Source organism: Schistocerca gregaria, unplaced genomic scaffold (assembly GCF_023897955.1).
Source record: "Schistocerca gregaria isolate iqSchGreg1 unplaced genomic scaffold, iqSchGreg1.2 ptg000791l, whole genome shotgun sequence".
NCBI lineage: Eukaryota > Metazoa > Arthropoda > Insecta > Orthoptera > Acrididae > Schistocerca > Schistocerca gregaria.
Window position 1 is genome coordinate 70,675 of NW_026062159.1, and position 20,214 is coordinate 90,888.

The 20,214-nt window shown below is 51.6% G+C and overlaps 15 non-coding genes across 15 annotated transcripts; all 15 read right to left on the reverse strand.

The window, feature by feature from the left end:
* Window positions 1–465: 465 nt before the first annotated feature.
* Window positions 466–584, reverse strand: LOC126322120 (5S ribosomal RNA). Its single transcript, XR_007558826.1, has one exon. It is a non-coding gene; the product is annotated as a 5S ribosomal RNA (ribosomal RNA).
* A 1,282-nt stretch (window positions 585–1,866) lies between these two features.
* On the reverse strand, window positions 1,867–1,985 carry LOC126322121 (5S ribosomal RNA). Its single transcript, XR_007558827.1, has one exon. It is a non-coding gene; the product is annotated as a 5S ribosomal RNA (ribosomal RNA).
* Window positions 1,986–3,267: 1,282 nt separating this feature from the next.
* On the reverse strand, window positions 3,268–3,386 carry LOC126322123 (5S ribosomal RNA). The gene has a single exon (XR_007558829.1). It is a non-coding gene; the product is annotated as a 5S ribosomal RNA (ribosomal RNA).
* A 1,282-nt stretch (window positions 3,387–4,668) lies between these two features.
* LOC126322124 (5S ribosomal RNA) lies at window positions 4,669–4,787 on the reverse strand. The gene has a single exon (XR_007558830.1). It is a non-coding gene; the product is annotated as a 5S ribosomal RNA (ribosomal RNA).
* A 1,282-nt stretch (window positions 4,788–6,069) lies between these two features.
* Window positions 6,070–6,188, reverse strand: LOC126322125 (5S ribosomal RNA). The gene has a single exon (XR_007558831.1). It is a non-coding gene; the product is annotated as a 5S ribosomal RNA (ribosomal RNA).
* A 1,282-nt stretch (window positions 6,189–7,470) lies between these two features.
* On the reverse strand, window positions 7,471–7,589 carry LOC126322127 (5S ribosomal RNA). Its single transcript, XR_007558832.1, has one exon. It is a non-coding gene; the product is annotated as a 5S ribosomal RNA (ribosomal RNA).
* A 1,282-nt stretch (window positions 7,590–8,871) lies between these two features.
* Window positions 8,872–8,990, reverse strand: LOC126322128 (5S ribosomal RNA). Its single transcript, XR_007558833.1, has one exon. It is a non-coding gene; the product is annotated as a 5S ribosomal RNA (ribosomal RNA).
* Window positions 8,991–10,272: 1,282 nt separating this feature from the next.
* On the reverse strand, window positions 10,273–10,391 carry LOC126322013 (5S ribosomal RNA). The gene has a single exon (XR_007558723.1). It is a non-coding gene; the product is annotated as a 5S ribosomal RNA (ribosomal RNA).
* A 1,282-nt stretch (window positions 10,392–11,673) lies between these two features.
* On the reverse strand, window positions 11,674–11,792 carry LOC126322014 (5S ribosomal RNA). The gene has a single exon (XR_007558724.1). It is a non-coding gene; the product is annotated as a 5S ribosomal RNA (ribosomal RNA).
* Window positions 11,793–13,074: 1,282 nt separating this feature from the next.
* LOC126322015 (5S ribosomal RNA) lies at window positions 13,075–13,193 on the reverse strand. Its single transcript, XR_007558725.1, has one exon. It is a non-coding gene; the product is annotated as a 5S ribosomal RNA (ribosomal RNA).
* A 1,282-nt stretch (window positions 13,194–14,475) lies between these two features.
* Window positions 14,476–14,594, reverse strand: LOC126322016 (5S ribosomal RNA). The gene has a single exon (XR_007558726.1). It is a non-coding gene; the product is annotated as a 5S ribosomal RNA (ribosomal RNA).
* Window positions 14,595–15,876: 1,282 nt separating this feature from the next.
* On the reverse strand, window positions 15,877–15,995 carry LOC126322017 (5S ribosomal RNA). Its single transcript, XR_007558727.1, has one exon. It is a non-coding gene; the product is annotated as a 5S ribosomal RNA (ribosomal RNA).
* A 1,282-nt stretch (window positions 15,996–17,277) lies between these two features.
* LOC126322019 (5S ribosomal RNA) lies at window positions 17,278–17,396 on the reverse strand. The gene has a single exon (XR_007558729.1). It is a non-coding gene; the product is annotated as a 5S ribosomal RNA (ribosomal RNA).
* A 1,282-nt stretch (window positions 17,397–18,678) lies between these two features.
* On the reverse strand, window positions 18,679–18,797 carry LOC126322020 (5S ribosomal RNA). The gene has a single exon (XR_007558730.1). It is a non-coding gene; the product is annotated as a 5S ribosomal RNA (ribosomal RNA).
* A 1,282-nt stretch (window positions 18,798–20,079) lies between these two features.
* Window positions 20,080–20,198, reverse strand: LOC126322021 (5S ribosomal RNA). Its single transcript, XR_007558732.1, has one exon. It is a non-coding gene; the product is annotated as a 5S ribosomal RNA (ribosomal RNA).
* Between the last annotated feature and the right edge of the window lie 16 nt (window positions 20,199–20,214).

Consider the following 20,214-nt stretch of genomic DNA (forward strand, 5'->3'; position numbering starts at 1 on the left):
GATAGTTTAAAATCAGTATGGAAGCATCTTTGTCACATGAGAAAGGTAGCATGAAAAAACGGCTGGCAGGGGTAGCGACAAGAAAGCAAGAAATGAAGACAGCCAGAGTTCCCAGGCGGTCGCCGATCCGAATATAAACGTTGTTGCTTATCTTCGGTGGTCGGACGGGAACAGGTTTTTTTTAATGTAGTTCGTTTTTGGAATTTAGCGCTCCTACAAAACAGTAGGCTCTGACGCATTTCAAGAGCACATCTGTCGATTCGCAGTGTTTCGTTATTTTCAACGAGTTCCTAGCACTCTTCCTCCGCGCATTCTTGTACAAACTGAGTTCATTACTGTAATTTCGCATCTTACGTTTAATACAGTAGTTTAAAATGCTTGTGGAAGCATCTTCGTCGCACCTGAGAGTTTGTATGAAAAGAGGGCTGGCAGGTGTAGTGACATAAAATTTAAAAGAAGAGAGGGAGCCAACAGCACCCGGTGTTCCCAGGCGGTCACCCATCCAAGTACTAACCGGGCCCGATGTTGCTTAACTTCGGTGATCGGACGAGAACCGGTGTATTCAACATGGTATGGCCGTTGGCGTCCTTATACTGTAGCCGCACGGCACAAGAAGGCTTCGCCTCTCCTCCCAATACACGCAATCGCCATTTTCGGTGGCACATTTGACGCAAAGCACGTCCTTCCACCTCGAAGGCGACGCGCAGTGCGGCGCGCCGCCACGTGGGTCAGACGCACAACACAGCTGCTCGTTGCACCGCCTGTCATTCGTTTGGTTCGTGCGGCCTCCGACACTCGCGGGAGACGCACCTTGTTATTGTTGTCCGTCGCAGGGATTGCGCGCGGCCGGGCGGCGGGTGGACTGCGCGGGGTGTGGCAGTGTCCTGCTGGACCGAGAGAAGCGTTCTCACCTGCCTGACACGCGTCGCGCTTCTAGATATTTGCGTAATTCGCACGGTGCATAATCGGCTGTCACCTTCCGTCCCGACTTGTCCCGACTTTGCTCGACTGCCGCTCGCTGCCGCTCGGGTCGCGGTCCATATGACAGCACAAGCACGAGGAACATCTGCGAGATGGGCGCGGGCCGAACCGGCGTGTCCGAGGCGACGTGTGCGGCCGTTCGGAGCTACCAGAGCAGCTCTGTGCCGCGCCGTGCCGTGGAAAGGTGCGAAAACATGCACACAAGACACAGGCTTTTCGACAAAGTATCCATCTCTTGTAGCGACGAAAGGTAAATTTTTGTTTACAAATTTGCCGTTGTGCACTGCTACAAAACAATATGCCCTGACGTATTTCACAACATTTCTGTCACTTCATACTGTTTTGTTATTTCCAGAGACTCTTTGCAAGTCTTCCTTGGCGCACTCTTTTCAAACTGAGTTCCTTAATATCGTATCTTACGATAGTTTAAAATCAGTATGGAAGCATCTTTGTCACATGAGAAAGGTAGCATGAAAAAACGGCTGGCAGGGGTAGCGACAAGAAAGCAAGAAATGAAGACAGCCAGAGTTCCCAGGCGGTCGCCGATCCGAATATAAACGTTGTTGCTTATCTTCGGTGGTCGGACGGGAACAGGTTTTTTTTAATGTAGTTCGTTTTTGGAATTTAGCGCTCCTACAAAACAGTAGGCTCTGACGCATTTCAAGAGCACATCTGTCGATTCGCAGTGTTTCGTTATTTTCAACGAGTTCCTAGCACTCTTCCTCCGCGCATTCTTGTACAAACTGAGTTCATTACTGTAATTTCGCATCTTACGTTTAATACAGTAGTTTAAAATGCTTGTGGAAGCATCTTCGTCGCACCTGAGAGTTTGTATGAAAAGAGGGCTGGCAGGTGTAGTGACATAAAATTTAAAAGAAGAGAGGGAGCCAACAGCACCCGGTGTTCCCAGGCGGTCACCCATCCAAGTACTAACCGGGCCCGATGTTGCTTAACTTCGGTGATCGGACGAGAACCGGTGTATTCAACATGGTATGGCCGTTGGCGTCCTTATACTGTAGCCGCACGGCACAAGAAGGCTTCGCCTCTCCTCCCAATACACGCAATCGCCATTTTCGGTGGCACATTTGACGCAAAGCACGTCCTTCCACCTCGAAGGCGACGCGCAGTGCGGCGCGCCGCCACGTGGGTCAGACGCACAACACAGCTGCTCGTTGCACCGCCTGTCATTCGTTTGGTTCGTGCGGCCTCCGACACTCGCGGGAGACGCACCTTGTTATTGTTGTCCGTCGCAGGGATTGCGCGCGGCCGGGCGGCGGGTGGACTGCGCGGGGTGTGGCAGTGTCCTGCTGGACCGAGAGAAGCGTTCTCACCTGCCTGACACGCGTCGCGCTTCTAGATATTTGCGTAATTCGCACGGTGCATAATCGGCTGTCACCTTCCGTCCCGACTTGTCCCGACTTTGCTCGACTGCCGCTCGCTGCCGCTCGGGTCGCGGTCCATATGACAGCACAAGCACGAGGAACATCTGCGAGATGGGCGCGGGCCGAACCGGCGTGTCCGAGGCGACGTGTGCGGCCGTTCGGAGCTACCAGAGCAGCTCTGTGCCGCGCCGTGCCGTGGAAAGGTGCGAAAACATGCACACAAGACACAGGCTTTTCGACAAAGTATCCATCTCTTGTAGCGACGAAAGGTAAATTTTTGTTTACAAATTTGCCGTTGTGCACTGCTACAAAACAATATGCCCTGACGTATTTCACAACATTTCTGTCACTTCATACTGTTTTGTTATTTCCAGAGACTCTTTGCAAGTCTTCCTTGGCGCACTCTTTTCAAACTGAGTTCCTTAATATCGTATCTTACGATAGTTTAAAATCAGTATGGAAGCATCTTTGTCACATGAGAAAGGTAGCATGAAAAAACGGCTGGCAGGGGTAGCGACAAGAAAGCAAGAAATGAAGACAGCCAGAGTTCCCAGGCGGTCGCCGATCCGAATATAAACGTTGTTGCTTATCTTCGGTGGTCGGACGGGAACAGGTTTTTTTTAATGTAGTTCGTTTTTGGAATTTAGCGCTCCTACAAAACAGTAGGCTCTGACGCATTTCAAGAGCACATCTGTCGATTCGCAGTGTTTCGTTATTTTCAACGAGTTCCTAGCACTCTTCCTCCGCGCATTCTTGTACAAACTGAGTTCATTACTGTAATTTCGCATCTTACGTTTAATACAGTAGTTTAAAATGCTTGTGGAAGCATCTTCGTCGCACCTGAGAGTTTGTATGAAAAGAGGGCTGGCAGGTGTAGTGACATAAAATTTAAAAGAAGAGAGGGAGCCAACAGCACCCGGTGTTCCCAGGCGGTCACCCATCCAAGTACTAACCGGGCCCGATGTTGCTTAACTTCGGTGATCGGACGAGAACCGGTGTATTCAACATGGTATGGCCGTTGGCGTCCTTATACTGTAGCCGCACGGCACAAGAAGGCTTCGCCTCTCCTCCCAATACACGCAATCGCCATTTTCGGTGGCACATTTGACGCAAAGCACGTCCTTCCACCTCGAAGGCGACGCGCAGTGCGGCGCGCCGCCACGTGGGTCAGACGCACAACACAGCTGCTCGTTGCACCGCCTGTCATTCGTTTGGTTCGTGCGGCCTCCGACACTCGCGGGAGACGCACCTTGTTATTGTTGTCCGTCGCAGGGATTGCGCGCGGCCGGGCGGCGGGTGGACTGCGCGGGGTGTGGCAGTGTCCTGCTGGACCGAGAGAAGCGTTCTCACCTGCCTGACACGCGTCGCGCTTCTAGATATTTGCGTAATTCGCACGGTGCATAATCGGCTGTCACCTTCCGTCCCGACTTGTCCCGACTTTGCTCGACTGCCGCTCGCTGCCGCTCGGGTCGCGGTCCATATGACAGCACAAGCACGAGGAACATCTGCGAGATGGGCGCGGGCCGAACCGGCGTGTCCGAGGCGACGTGTGCGGCCGTTCGGAGCTACCAGAGCAGCTCTGTGCCGCGCCGTGCCGTGGAAAGGTGCGAAAACATGCACACAAGACACAGGCTTTTCGACAAAGTATCCATCTCTTGTAGCGACGAAAGGTAAATTTTTGTTTACAAATTTGCCGTTGTGCACTGCTACAAAACAATATGCCCTGACGTATTTCACAACATTTCTGTCACTTCATACTGTTTTGTTATTTCCAGAGACTCTTTGCAAGTCTTCCTTGGCGCACTCTTTTCAAACTGAGTTCCTTAATATCGTATCTTACGATAGTTTAAAATCAGTATGGAAGCATCTTTGTCACATGAGAAAGGTAGCATGAAAAAACGGCTGGCAGGGGTAGCGACAAGAAAGCAAGAAATGAAGACAGCCAGAGTTCCCAGGCGGTCGCCGATCCGAATATAAACGTTGTTGCTTATCTTCGGTGGTCGGACGGGAACAGGTTTTTTTTAATGTAGTTCGTTTTTGGAATTTAGCGCTCCTACAAAACAGTAGGCTCTGACGCATTTCAAGAGCACATCTGTCGATTCGCAGTGTTTCGTTATTTTCAACGAGTTCCTAGCACTCTTCCTCCGCGCATTCTTGTACAAACTGAGTTCATTACTGTAATTTCGCATCTTACGTTTAATACAGTAGTTTAAAATGCTTGTGGAAGCATCTTCGTCGCACCTGAGAGTTTGTATGAAAAGAGGGCTGGCAGGTGTAGTGACATAAAATTTAAAAGAAGAGAGGGAGCCAACAGCACCCGGTGTTCCCAGGCGGTCACCCATCCAAGTACTAACCGGGCCCGATGTTGCTTAACTTCGGTGATCGGACGAGAACCGGTGTATTCAACATGGTATGGCCGTTGGCGTCCTTATACTGTAGCCGCACGGCACAAGAAGGCTTCGCCTCTCCTCCCAATACACGCAATCGCCATTTTCGGTGGCACATTTGACGCAAAGCACGTCCTTCCACCTCGAAGGCGACGCGCAGTGCGGCGCGCCGCCACGTGGGTCAGACGCACAACACAGCTGCTCGTTGCACCGCCTGTCATTCGTTTGGTTCGTGCGGCCTCCGACACTCGCGGGAGACGCACCTTGTTATTGTTGTCCGTCGCAGGGATTGCGCGCGGCCGGGCGGCGGGTGGACTGCGCGGGGTGTGGCAGTGTCCTGCTGGACCGAGAGAAGCGTTCTCACCTGCCTGACACGCGTCGCGCTTCTAGATATTTGCGTAATTCGCACGGTGCATAATCGGCTGTCACCTTCCGTCCCGACTTGTCCCGACTTTGCTCGACTGCCGCTCGCTGCCGCTCGGGTCGCGGTCCATATGACAGCACAAGCACGAGGAACATCTGCGAGATGGGCGCGGGCCGAACCGGCGTGTCCGAGGCGACGTGTGCGGCCGTTCGGAGCTACCAGAGCAGCTCTGTGCCGCGCCGTGCCGTGGAAAGGTGCGAAAACATGCACACAAGACACAGGCTTTTCGACAAAGTATCCATCTCTTGTAGCGACGAAAGGTAAATTTTTGTTTACAAATTTGCCGTTGTGCACTGCTACAAAACAATATGCCCTGACGTATTTCACAACATTTCTGTCACTTCATACTGTTTTGTTATTTCCAGAGACTCTTTGCAAGTCTTCCTTGGCGCACTCTTTTCAAACTGAGTTCCTTAATATCGTATCTTACGATAGTTTAAAATCAGTATGGAAGCATCCTTGTCACATGAGAAAGGTAGCATGAAAAAACGGCTGGCAGGGGTAGCGACAAGAAAGCAAGAAATGAAGACAGCCAGAGTTCCCAGGCGGTCGCCGATCCGAATATAAACGTTGTTGCTTATCTTCGGTGGTCGGACGGGAACAGGTTTTTTTTAATGTAGTTAGTTTTTGGAATTTAGCGCTCCTACAAAACAGTAGGCTCTGACGCATTTCAAGAGCACATCTGTCGATTCGCAGTGTTTCGTTATTTTCAACGAGTTCCTAGCACTCTTCCTCCGCGCATTCTTGTACAAACTGAGTTCATTACTGTAATTTCGCATCTTACGTTTAATACAGTAGTTTAAAATGCTTGTGGAAGCATCTTCGTCGCACCTGAGAGTTTGTATGAAAAGAGGGCTGGCAGGTGTAGTGACATAAAATTTAAAAGAAGAGAGGGAGCCAACAGCACCCGGTGTTCCCAGGCGGTCACCCATCCAAGTACTAACCGGGCCCGATGTTGCTTAACTTCGGTGATCGGACGAGAACCGGTGTATTCAACATGGTATGGCCGTTGGCGTCCTTATACTGTAGCCGCACGGCACAAGAAGGCTTCGCCTCTCCTCCCAATACACGCAATCGCCATTTTCGGTGGCACATTTGACGCAAAGCACGTCCTTCCACCTCGAAGGCGACGCGCAGTGCGGCGCGCCGCCACGTGGGTCAGACGCACAACACAGCTGCTCGTTGCACCGCCTGTCATTCGTTTGGTTCGTGCGGCCTCCGACACTCGCGGGAGACGCACCTTGTTATTGTTGTCCGTCGCAGGGATTGCGCGCGGCCGGGCGGCGGGTGGACTGCGCGGGGTGTGGCAGTGTCCTGCTGGACCGAGAGAAGCGTTCTCACCTGCCTGACACGCGTCGCGCTTCTAGATATTTGCGTAATTCGCACGGTGCATAATCGGCTGTCACCTTCCGTCCCGACTTGTCCCGACTTTGCTCGACTGCCGCTCGCTGCCGCTCGGGTCGCGGTCCATATGACAGCACAAGCACGAGGAACATCTGCGAGATGGGCGCGGGCCGAACCGACGTGTCCGAGGCGACGTGTGCGGCCGTTCGGAGCTACCAGAGCAGCTCTGTGCCGCGCCGTGCCGTGGAAAGGTGCGAAAACATGCACACAAGACACAGGCTTTTCGACAAAGTATCCATCTCTTGTAGCGACGAAAGGTAAATTTTTGTTTACAAATTTGCCGTTGTGCACTGCTACAAAACAATATGCCCTGACGTATTTCACAACATTTCTGTCACTTCATACTGTTTTGTTATTTCCAGAGACTCTTTGCAAGTCTTCCTTGGCGCACTCTTTTCAAACTGAGTTCCTTAATATCGTATCTTACGATAGTTTAAAATCAGTATGGAAGCATCTTTGTCACATGAGAAAGGTAGCATGAAAAAACGGCTGGCAGGGGTAGCGACAAGAAAGCAAGAAATGAAGACAGCCAGAGTTCCCAGGCGGTCGCCGATCCGAATATAAACGTTGTTGCTTATCTTCGGTGGTCGGACGGGAACAGGTTTTTTTTAATGTAGTTCGTTTTTGGAATTTAGCGCTCCTACAAAACAGTAGGCTCTGACGCATTTCAAGAGCACATCTGTCGATTCGCAGTGTTTCGTTATTTTCAACGAGTTCCTAGCACTCTTCCTCCGCGCATTCTTGTACAAACTGAGTTCATTACTGTAATTTCGCATCTTACGTTTAATACAGTAGTTTAAAATGCTTGTGGAAGCATCTTCGTCGCACCTGAGAGTTTGTATGAAAAGAGGGCTGGCAGGTGTAGTGACATAAAATTTAAAAGAAGAGAGGGAGCCAACAGCACCCGGTGTTCCCAGGCGGTCACCCATCCAAGTACTAACCGGGCCCGATGTTGCTTAACTTCGGTGATCGGACGAGAACCGGTGTATTCAACATGGTATGGCCGTTGGCGTCCTTATACTGTAGCCGCACGGCACAAGAAGGCTTCGCCTCTCCTCCCAATACACGCAATCGCCATTTTCGGTGGCACATTTGACGCAAAGCACGTCCTTCCACCTCGAAGGCGACGCGCAGTGCGGCGCGCCGCCACGTGGGTCAGACGCACAACACAGCTGCTCGTTGCACCGCCTGTCATTCGTTTGGTTCGTGCGGCCTCCGACACTCGCGGGAGACGCACCTTGTTATTGTTGTCCGTCGCAGGGATTGCGCGCGGCCGGGCGGCGGGTGGACTGCGCGGGGTGTGGCAGTGTCCTGCTGGACCGAGAGAAGCGTTCTCACCTGCCTGACACGCGTCGCGCTTCTAGATATTTGCGTAATTCGCACGGTGCATAATCGGCTGTCACCTTCCGTCCCGACTTGTCCCGACTTTGCTCGACTGCCGCTCGCTGCCGCTCGGGTCGCGGTCCATATGACAGCACAAGCACGAGGAACATCTGCGAGATGGGCGCGGGCCGAACCGGCGTGTCCGAGGCGACGTGTGCGGCCGTTCGGAGCTACCAGAGCAGCTCTGTGCCGCGCCGTGCCGTGGAAAGGTGCGAAAACATGCACACAAGACACAGGCTTTTCGACAAAGTATCCATCTCTTGTAGCGACGAAAGGTAAATTTTTGTTTACAAATTTGCCGTTGTGCACTGCTACAAAACAATATGCCCTGACGTATTTCACAACATTTCTGTCACTTCATACTGTTTTGTTATTTCCAGAGACTCTTTGCAAGTCTTCCTTGGCGCACTCTTTTCAAACTGAGTTCCTTAATATCGTATCTTACGATAGTTTAAAATCAGTATGGAAGCATCTTTGTCACATGAGAAAGGTAGCATGAAAAAACGGCTGGCAGGGGTAGCGACAAGAAAGCAAGAAATGAAGACAGCCAGAGTTCCCAGGCGGTCGCCGATCCGAATATAAACGTTGTTGCTTATCTTCGGTGGTCGGACGGGAACAGGTTTTTTTTAATGTAGTTCGTTTTTGGAATTTAGCGCTCCTACAAAACAGTAGGCTCTGACGCATTTCAAGAGCACATCTGTCGATTCGCAGTGTTTCGTTATTTTCAACGAGTTCCTAGCACTCTTCCTCCGCGCATTCTTGTACAAACTGAGTTCATTACTGTAATTTCGCATCTTACGTTTAATACAGTAGTTTAAAATGCTTGTGGAAGCATCTTCGTCGCACCTGAGAGTTTGTATGAAAAGAGGGCTGGCAGGTGTAGTGACATAAAATTTAAAAGAAGAGAGGGAGCCAACAGCACCCGGTGTTCCCAGGCGGTCACCCATCCAAGTACTAACCGGGCCCGATGTTGCTTAACTTCGGTGATCGGACGAGAACCGGTGTATTCAACATGGTATGGCCGTTGGCGTCCTTATACTGTAGCCGCACGGCACAAGAAGGCTTCGCCTCTCCTCCCAATACACGCAATCGCCATTTTCGGTGGCACATTTGACGCAAAGCACGTCCTTCCACCTCGAAGGCGACGCGCAGTGCGGCGCGCCGCCACGTGGGTCAGACGCACAACACAGCTGCTCGTTGCACCGCCTGTCATTCGTTTGGTTCGTGCGGCCTCCGACACTCGCGGGAGACGCACCTTGTTATTGTTGTCCGTCGCAGGGATTGCGCGCGGCCGGGCGGCGGGTGGACTGCGCGGGGTGTGGCAGTGTCCTGCTGGACCGAGAGAAGCGTTCTCACCTGCCTGACACGCGTCGCGCTTCTAGATATTTGCGTAATTCGCACGGTGCATAATCGGCTGTCACCTTCCGTCCCGACTTGTCCCGACTTTGCTCGACTGCCGCTCGCTGCCGCTCGGGTCGCGGTCCATATGACAGCACAAGCACGAGGAACATCTGCGAGATGGGCGCGGGCCGAACCGGCGTGTCCGAGGCGACGTGTGCGGCCGTTCGGAGCTACCAGAGCAGCTCTGTGCCGCGCCGTGCCGTGGAAAGGTGCGAAAACATGCACACAAGACACAGGCTTTTCGACAAAGTATCCATCTCTTGTAGCGACGAAAGGTAAATTTTTGTTTACAAATTTGCCGTTGTGCACTGCTACAAAACAATATGCCCTGACGTATTTCACAACATTTCTGTCACTTCATACTGTTTTGTTATTTCCAGAGACTCTTTGCAAGTCTTCCTTGGCGCACTCTTTTCAAACTGAGTTCCTTAATATCGTATCTTACGATAGTTTAAAATCAGTATGGAAGCATCTTTGTCACATGAGAAAGGTAGCATGAAAAAACGGCTGGCAGGGGTAGCGACAAGAAAGCAAGAAATGAAGACAGCCAGAGTTCCCAGGCGGTCGCCGATCCGAATATAAACGTTGTTGCTTATCTTCGGTGGTCGGACGGGAACAGGTTTTTTTTAATGTAGTTCGTTTTTGGAATTTAGCGCTCCTACAAAACAGTAGGCTCTGACGCATTTCAAGAGCACATCTGTCGATTCGCAGTGTTTCGTTATTTTCAACGAGTTCCTAGCACTCTTCCTCCGCGCATTCTTGTACAAACTGAGTTCATTACTGTAATTTCGCATCTTACGTTTAATACAGTAGTTTAAAATGCTTGTGGAAGCATCTTCGTCGCACCTGAGAGTTTGTATGAAAAGAGGGCTGGCAGGTGTAGTGACATAAAATTTAAAAGAAGAGAGGGAGCCAACAGCACCCGGTGTTCCCAGGCGGTCACCCATCCAAGTACTAACCGGGCCCGATGTTGCTTAACTTCGGTGATCGGACGAGAACCGGTGTATTCAACATGGTATGGCCGTTGGCGTCCTTATACTGTAGCCGCACGGCACAAGAAGGCTTCGCCTCTCCTCCCAATACACGCAATCGCCATTTTCGGTGGCACATTTGACGCAAAGCACGTCCTTCCACCTCGAAGGCGACGCGCAGTGCGGCGCGCCGCCACGTGGGTCAGACGCACAACACAGCTGCTCGTTGCACCGCCTGTCATTCGTTTGGTTCGTGCGGCCTCCGACACTCGCGGGAGACGCACCTTGTTATTGTTGTCCGTCGCAGGGATTGCGCGCGGCCGGGCGGCGGGTGGACTGCGCGGGGTGTGGCAGTGTCCTGCTGGACCGAGAGAAGCGTTCTCACCTGCCTGACACGCGTCGCGCTTCTAGATATTTGCGTAATTCGCACGGTGCATAATCGGCTGTCACCTTCCGTCCCGACTTGTCCCGACTTTGCTCGACTGCCGCTCGCTGCCGCTCGGGTCGCGGTCCATATGACAGCACAAGCACGAGGAACATCTGCGAGATGGGCGCGGGCCGAACCGGCGTGTCCGAGGCGACGTGTGCGGCCGTTCGGAGCTACCAGAGCAGCTCTGTGCCGCGCCGTGCCGTGGAAAGGTGCGAAAACATGCACACAAGACACAGGCTTTTCGACAAAGTATCCATCTCTTGTAGCGACGAAAGGTAAATTTTTGTTTACAAATTTGCCGTTGTGCACTGCTACAAAACAATATGCCCTGACGTATTTCACAACATTTCTGTCACTTCATACTGTTTTGTTATTTCCAGAGACTCTTTGCAAGTCTTCCTTGGCGCACTCTTTTCAAACTGAGTTCCTTAATATCGTATCTTACGATAGTTTAAAATCAGTATGGAAGCATCTTTGTCACATGAGAAAGGTAGCATGAAAAAACGGCTGGCAGGGGTAGCGACAAGAAAGCAAGAAATGAAGACAGCCAGAGTTCCCAGGCGGTCGCCGATCCGAATATAAACGTTGTTGCTTATCTTCGGTGGTCGGACGGGAACAGGTTTTTTTTAATGTAGTTCGTTTTTGGAATTTAGCGCTCCTACAAAACAGTAGGCTCTGACGCATTTCAAGAGCACATCTGTCGATTCGCAGTGTTTCGTTATTTTCAACGAGTTCCTAGCACTCTTCCTCCGCGCATTCTTGTACAAACTGAGTTCATTACTGTAATTTCGCATCTTACGTTTAATACAGTAGTTTAAAATGCTTGTGGAAGCATCTTCGTCGCACCTGAGAGTTTGTATGAAAAGAGGGCTGGCAGGTGTAGTGACATAAAATTTAAAAGAAGAGAGGGAGCCAACAGCACCCGGTGTTCCCAGGCGGTCACCCATCCAAGTACTAACCGGGCCCGATGTTGCTTAACTTCGGTGATCGGACGAGAACCGGTGTATTCAACATGGTATGGCCGTTGGCGTCCTTATACTGTAGCCGCACGGCACAAGAAGGCTTCGCCTCTCCTCCCAATACACGCAATCGCCATTTTCGGTGGCACATTTGACGCAAAGCACGTCCTTCCACCTCGAAGGCGACGCGCAGTGCGGCGCGCCGCCACGTGGGTCAGACGCACAACACAGCTGCTCGTTGCACCGCCTGTCATTCGTTTGGTTCGTGCGGCCTCCGACACTCGCGGGAGACGCACCTTGTTATTGTTGTCCGTCGCAGGGATTGCGCGCGGCCGGGCGGCGGGTGGACTGCGCGGGGTGTGGCAGTGTCCTGCTGGACCGAGAGAAGCGTTCTCACCTGCCTGACACGCGTCGCGCTTCTAGATATTTGCGTAATTCGCACGGTGCATAATCGGCTGTCACCTTCCGTCCCGACTTGTCCCGACTTTGCTCGACTGCCGCTCGCTGCCGCTCGGGTCGCGGTCCATATGACAGCACAAGCACGAGGAACATCTGCGAGATGGGCGCGGGCCGAACCGGCGTGTCCGAGGCGACGTGTGCGGCCGTTCGGAGCTACCAGAGCAGCTCTGTGCCGCGCCGTGCCGTGGAAAGGTGCGAAAACATGCACACAAGACACAGGCTTTTCGACAAAGTATCCATCTCTTGTAGCGACGAAAGGTAAATTTTTGTTTACAAATTTGCCGTTGTGCACTGCTACAAAACAATATGCCCTGACGTATTTCACAACATTTCTGTCACTTCATACTGTTTTGTTATTTCCAGAGACTCTTTGCAAGTCTTCCTTGGCGCACTCTTTTCAAACTGAGTTCCTTAATATCGTATCTTACGATAGTTTAAAATCAGTATGGAAGCATCTTTGTCACATGAGAAAGGTAGCATGAAAAAACGGCTGGCAGGGGTAGCGACAAGAAAGCAAGAAATGAAGACAGCCAGAGTTCCCAGGCGGTCGCCGATCCGAATATAAACGTTGTTGCTTATCTTCGGTGGTCGGACGGGAACAGGTTTTTTTTAATGTAGTTCGTTTTTGGAATTTAGCGCTCCTACAAAACAGTAGGCTCTGACGCATTTCAAGAGCACATCTGTCGATTCGCAGTGTTTCGTTATTTTCAACGAGTTCCTAGCACTCTTCCTCCGCGCATTCTTGTACAAACTGAGTTCATTACTGTAATTTCGCATCTTACGTTTAATACAGTAGTTTAAAATGCTTGTGGAAGCATCTTCGTCGCACCTGAGAGTTTGTATGAAAAGAGGGCTGGCAGGTGTAGTGACATAAAATTTAAAAGAAGAGAGGGAGCCAACAGCACCCGGTGTTCCCAGGCGGTCACCCATCCAAGTACTAACCGGGCCCGATGTTGCTTAACTTCGGTGATCGGACGAGAACCGGTGTATTCAACATGGTATGGCCGTTGGCGTCCTTATACTGTAGCCGCACGGCACAAGAAGGCTTCGCCTCTCCTCCCAATACACGCAATCGCCATTTTCGGTGGCACATTTGACGCAAAGCACGTCCTTCCACCTCGAAGGCGACGCGCAGTGCGGCGCGCCGCCACGTGGGTCAGACGCACAACACAGCTGCTCGTTGCACCGCCTGTCATTCGTTTGGTTCGTGCGGCCTCCGACACTCGCGGGAGACGCACCTTGTTATTGTTGTCCGTCGCAGGGATTGCGCGCGGCCGGGCGGCGGGTGGACTGCGCGGGGTGTGGCAGTGTCCTGCTGGACCGAGAGAAGCGTTCTCACCTGCCTGACACGCGTCGCGCTTCTAGATATTTGCGTAATTCGCACGGTGCATAATCGGCTGTCACCTTCCGTCCCGACTTGTCCCGACTTTGCTCGACTGCCGCTCGCTGCCGCTCGGGTCGCGGTCCATATGACAGCACAAGCACGAGGAACATCTGCGAGATGGGCGCGGGCCGAACCGGCGTGTCCGAGGCGACGTGTGCGGCCGTTCGGAGCTACCAGAGCAGCTCTGTGCCGCGCCGTGCCGTGGAAAGGTGCGAAAACATGCACACAAGACACAGGCTTTTCGACAAAGTATCCATCTCTTGTAGCGACGAAAGGTAAATTTTTGTTTACAAATTTGCCGTTGTGCACTGCTACAAAACAATATGCCCTGACGTATTTCACAACATTTCTGTCACTTCATACTGTTTTGTTATTTCCAGAGACTCTTTGCAAGTCTTCCTTGGCGCACTCTTTTCAAACTGAGTTCCTTAATATCGTATCTTACGATAGTTTAAAATCAGTATGGAAGCATCTTTGTCACATGAGAAAGGTAGCATGAAAAAACGGCTGGCAGGGGTAGCGACAAGAAAGCAAGAAATGAAGACAGCCAGAGTTCCCAGGCGGTCGCCGATCCGAATATAAACGTTGTTGCTTATCTTCGGTGGTCGGACGGGAACAGGTTTTTTTTAATGTAGTTAGTTTTTGGAATTTAGCGCTCCTACAAAACAGTAGGCTCTGACGCATTTCAAGAGCACATCTGTCGATTCGCAGTGTTTCGTTATTTTCAACGAGTTCCTAGCACTCTTCCTCCGCGCATTCTTGTACAAACTGAGTTCATTACTGTAATTTCGCATCTTACGTTTAATACAGTAGTTTAAAATGCTTGTGGAAGCATCTTCGTCGCACCTGAGAGTTTGTATGAAAAGAGGGCTGGCAGGTGTAGTGACATAAAATTTAAAAGAAGAGAGGGAGCCAACAGCACCCGGTGTTCCCAGGCGGTCACCCATCCAAGTACTAACCGGGCCCGATGTTGCTTAACTTCGGTGATCGGACGAGAACCGGTGTATTCAACATGGTATGGCCGTTGGCGTCCTTATACTGTAGCCGCACGGCACAAGAAGGCTTCGCCTCTCCTCCCAATACACGCAATCGCCATTTTCGGTGGCACATTTGACGCAAAGCACGTCCTTCCACCTCGAAGGCGACGCGCAGTGCGGCGCGCCGCCACGTGGGTCAGACGCACAACACAGCTGCTCGTTGCACCGCCTGTCATTCGTTTGGTTCGTGCGGCCTCCGACACTCGCGGGAGACGCACCTTGTTATTGTTGTCCGTCGCAGGGATTGCGCGCGGCCGGGCGGCGGGTGGACTGCGCGGGGTGTGGCAGTGTCCTGCTGGACCGAGAGAAGCGTTCTCACCTGCCTGACACGCGTCGCGCTTCTAGATATTTGCGTAATTCGCACGGTGCATAATCGGCTGTCACCTTCCGTCCCGACTTGTCCCGACTTTGCTCGACTGCCGCTCGCTGCCGCTCGGGTCGCGGTCCATATGACAGCACAAGCACGAGGAACATCTGCGAGATGGGCGCGGGCCGAACCGACGTGTCCGAGGCGACGTGTGCGGCCGTTCGGAGCTACCAGAGCAGCTCTGTGCCGCGCCGTGCCGTGGAAAGGTGCGAAAACATGCACACAAGACACAGGCTTTTCGACAAAGTATCCATCTCTTGTAGCGACGAAAGGTAAATTTTTGTTTACAAATTTGCCGTTGTGCACTGCTACAAAACAATATGCCCTGACGTATTTCACAACATTTCTGTCACTTCATACTGTTTTGTTATTTCCAGAGACTCTTTGCAAGTCTTCCTTGGCGCACTCTTTTCAAACTGAGTTCCTTAATATCGTATCTTACGATAGTTTAAAATCAGTATGGAAGCATCTTTGTCACATGAGAAAGGTAGCATGAAAAAACGGCTGGCAGGGGTAGCGACAAGAAAGCAAGAAATGAAGACAGCCAGAGTTCCCAGGCGGTCGCCGATCCGAATATAAACGTTGTTGCTTATCTTCGGTGGTCGGACGGGAACAGGTTTTTTTTAATGTAGTTCGTTTTTGGAATTTAGCGCTCCTACAAAACAGTAGGCTCTGACGCATTTCAAGAGCACATCTGTCGATTCGCAGTGTTTCGTTATTTTCAACGAGTTCCTAGCACTCTTCCTCCGCGCATTCTTGTACAAACTGAGTTCATTACTGTAATTTCGCATCTTACGTTTAATACAGTAGTTTAAAATGCTTGTGGAAGCATCTTCGTCGCACCTGAGAGTTTGTATGAAAAGAGGGCTGGCAGGTGTAGTGACATAAAATTTAAAAGAAGAGAGGGAGCCAACAGCACCCGGTGTTCCCAGGCGGTCACCCATCCAAGTACTAACCGGGCCCGATGTTGCTTAACTTCGGTGATCGGACGAGAACCGGTGTATTCAACATGGTATGGCCGTTGGCGTCCTTATACTGTAGCCGCACGGCACAAGAAGGCTTCGCCTCTCCTCCCAATACACGCAATCGCCATTTTCGGTGGCACATTTGACGCAAAGCACGTCCTTCCACCTCGAAGGCGACGCGCAGTGCGGCGCGCCGCCACGTGGGTCAGACGCACAACACAGCTGCTCGTTGCACCGCCTGTCATTCGTTTGGTTCGTGCGGCCTCCGACACTCGCGGGAGACGCACCTTGTTATTGTTGTCCGTCGCAGGGATTGCGCGCGGCCGGGCGGCGGGTGGACTGCGCGGGGTGTGGCAGTGTCCTGCTGGACCGAGAGAAGCGTTCTCACCTGCCTGACACGCGTCGCGCTTCTAGATATTTGCGTAATTCGCACGGTGCATAATCGGCTGTCACCTTCCGTCCCGACTTGTCCCGACTTTGCTCGACTGCCGCTCGCTGCCGCTCGGGTCGCGGTCCATATGACAGCACAAGCACGAGGAACATCTGCGAGATGGGCGCGGGCCGAACCGGCGTGTCCGAGGCGACGTGTGCGGCCGTTCGGAGCTACCAGAGCAGCTCTGTGCCGCGCCGTGCCGTGGAAAGGTGCGAAAACATGCACACAAGACACAGGCTTTTCGACAAAGTATCCATCTCTTGTAGCGACGAAAGGTAAATTTTTGTTTACAAATTTGCCGTTGTGCACTGCTACAAAACAATATGCCCTGACGTATTTCACAACATTTCTGTCACTTCATACTGTTTTGTTATTTCCAGAGACTCTTTGCAAGTCTTCCTTGGCGCACTCTTTTCAAACTGAGTTCCTTAATATCGTATCTTACGATAGTTTAAAATCAGTATGGAAGCATCTTTGTCACATGAGAAAGGTAGCATGAAAAAACGGCTGGCAGGGGTAGCGACAAGAAAGCAAGAAATGAAGACAGCCAGAGTTCCCAGGCGGTCGCCGATCCGAATATAAACGTTGTTGCTTATCTTCGGTGGTCGGACGGGAACAGGTTTTTTTTAATGTAGTTCGTTTTTGGAATTTAGCGCTCCTACAAAACAGTAGGCTCTGACGCATTTCAAGAGCACATCTGTCGATTCGCAGTGTTTCGTTATTTTCAACGAGTTCCTAGCACTCTTCCTCCGCGCATTCTTGTACAAACTGAGTTCATTACTGTAATTTCGCATCTTACGTTTAATACAGTAGTTTAAAATGCTTGTGGAAGCATCTTCGTCGCACCTGAGAGTTTGTATGAAAAGAGGGCTGGCAGGTGTAGTGACATAAAATTTAAAAGAAGAGAGGGAGCCAACAGCACCCGGTGTTCCCAGGCGGTCACCCATCCAAGTACTAACCGGGCCCGATGTTGCTTAACTTCGGTGATCGGACGAGAACCGGTGTATTCAACATGGTATGGCCGTTGGCGTCCTTATACTGTAGCCGCACGGCACAAGAAGGCTTCGCCTCTCCTCCCAATACACGCAATCGCCATTTTCGGTGGCACATTTGACGCAAAGCACGTCCTTCCACCTCGAAGGCGACGCGCAGTGCGGCGCGCCGCCACGTGGGTCAGACGCACAACACAGCTGCTCGTTGCACCGCCTGTCATTCGTTTGGTTCGTGCGGCCTCCGACACTCGCGGGAGACGCACCTTGTTATTGTTGTCCGTCGCAGGGATTGCGCGCGGCCGGGCGGCGGGTGGACTGCGCGGGGTGTGGCAGTGTCCTGCTGGACCGAGAGAAGCGTTCTCACCTGCCTGACACGCGTCGCGCTTCTAGATATTTGCGTAATTCGCACGGTGCATAATCGGCTGTCACCTTCCGTCCCGACTTGTCCCGACTTTGCTCGACTGCCGCTCGCTGCCGCTCGGGTCGCGGTCCATATGACAGCACAAGCACGAGGAACATCTGCGAGATGGGCGCGGGCCGAACCGGCGTGTCCGAGGCGACGTGTGCGGCCGTTCGGAGCTACCAGAGCAGCTCTGTGCCGCGCCGTGCCGTGGAAAGGTGCGAAAACATGCACACAAGACACAGGCTTTTCGACAAAGTATCCATCTCTTGTAGCGACGAAAGGTAAATTTTTGTTTACAAATTTGCCGTTGTGCACTGCTACAAAACAATATGCCCTGACGTATTTCACAACATTTCTGTCACTTCATACTGTTTTGTTATTTCCAGAGACTCTTTGCAAGTCTTCCTTGGCGCACTCTTTTCAAACTGAGTTCCTTAATATCGTATCTTACGATAGTTTAAAATCAGTATGGAAGCATCTTTGTCACATGAGAAAGGTAGCATGAAAAAACGGCTGGCAGGGGTAGCGACAAGAAAGCAAGAAATGAAGACAGCCAGAGTTCCCAGGCGGTCGCCGATCCGAATATAAACGTTGTTGCTTATCTTCGGTGGTCGGACGGGAACAGGTTTTTTTTAATGTAGTTCGTTTTTGGAATTTAGCGCTCCTACAAAACAGTAGGCTCTGACGCATTTCAAGAGCACATCTGTCGATTCGCAGTGTTTCGTTATTTTCAACGAGTTCCTAGCACTCTTCCTCCGCGCATTCTTGTACAAACTGAGTTCATTACTGTAATTTCGCATCTTACGTTTAATACAGTAGTTTAAAATGCTTGTGGAAGCATCTTCGTCGCACCTGAGAGTTTGTATGAAAAGAGGGCTGGCAGGTGTAGTGACATAAAATTTAAAAGAAGAGAGGGAGCCAACAGCACCCGGTGTTCCCAGGCGGTCACCCATCCAAGTACTAACCGGGCCCGATGTTGCTTAACTTCGGTGATCGGACGAGAACCGGTGTATTCAACATGGTATGGCCGTTGGCGTCCTTATACTGTAGCCGCACGGCACAAGAAGGCTTCGCCTCTCCTCCCAATACACGCAATCGCCATTTTCGGTGGCACATTTGACGCAAAGCACGTCCTTCCACCTCGAAGGCGACGCGCAGTGCGGCGCGCCGCCACGTGGGTCAGACGCACAACACAGCTGCTCGTTGCACCGCCTGTCATTCGTTTGGTTCGTGCGGCCTCCGACACTCGCGGGAGACGCACCTTGTTATTGTTGTCCGTCGCAGGGATTGCGCGCGGCCGGGCGGCGGGTGGACTGCGCGGGGTGTGGCAGTGTCCTGCTGGACCGAGAGAAGCGTTCTCACCTGCCTGACACGCGTCGCGCTTCTAGATATTTGCGTAATTCGCACGGTGCATAATCGGCTGTCACCTTCCGTCCCGACTTGTCCCGACTTTGCTCGACTGCCGCTCGCTGCCGCTCGGGTCGCGGTCCATATGACAGCACAAGCACGAGGAACATCTGCGAGATGGGCGCGGGCCGAACCGGCGTGTCCGAGGCGACGTGTGCGGCCGTTCGGAGCTACCAGAGCAGCTCTGTGCCGCGCCGTGCCGTGGAAAGGTGCGAAAACATGCACACAAGACACAGGCTTTTCGACAAAGTATCCATCTCTTGTAGCGACGAAAGGTAAATTTTTGTTTACAAATTTGCCGTTGTGCACTGCTACAAAACAATATGCCCTGACGTATTTCACAACATTTCTGTCACTTCATACTGTTTTGTTATTTCCAGAGACTCTTTGCAAGTCTTCCTTGGCGCACTCTTTTCAAACTGAGTTCCTTAATATCGTATCTTACGATAGTTTAAAATCAGTATGGAAGCATCTTTGTCACATGAGAAAGGTAGCATGAAAAAACGGCTGGCAGGGGTAGCGACAAGAAAGCAAGAAATGAAGACAGCCAGAGTTCCCAGGCGGTCGCCGATCCGAATATAAACGTTGTTGCTTATCTTCGGTGGTCGGACGGGAACAGGTTTTTTTTAATGTAGTTCGTTTTTGGAATTTAGCGCTCCTACAAAACAGTAGGCTCTGACGCATTTCAAGAGCACATCTGTCGATTCGCAGTGTTTCGTTATTTTCAACGAGTTCCTAGCACTCTTCCTCCGCGCATTCTTGTACAAACTGAGTTCATTACTGTAATTTCGCATCTTACGTTTAATACAGTAGTTTAAAATGCTTGTGGAAGCATCTTCGTCGCACCTGAGAGTTTGTATGAAAAGAGGGCTGGCAGGTGTAGTGACATAAAATTTAAAAGAAGAGAGGGAGCCAACAGCACCCGGTGTTCCCAGGCGGTCACCCATCCAAGTACTAACCGGGCCCGATGTTGCTTAACTTCGGTGATCGGACGAGAACCGGTGTATTCAACATGGTATGGCCGTTGGCGTCCTTATACTGTAGC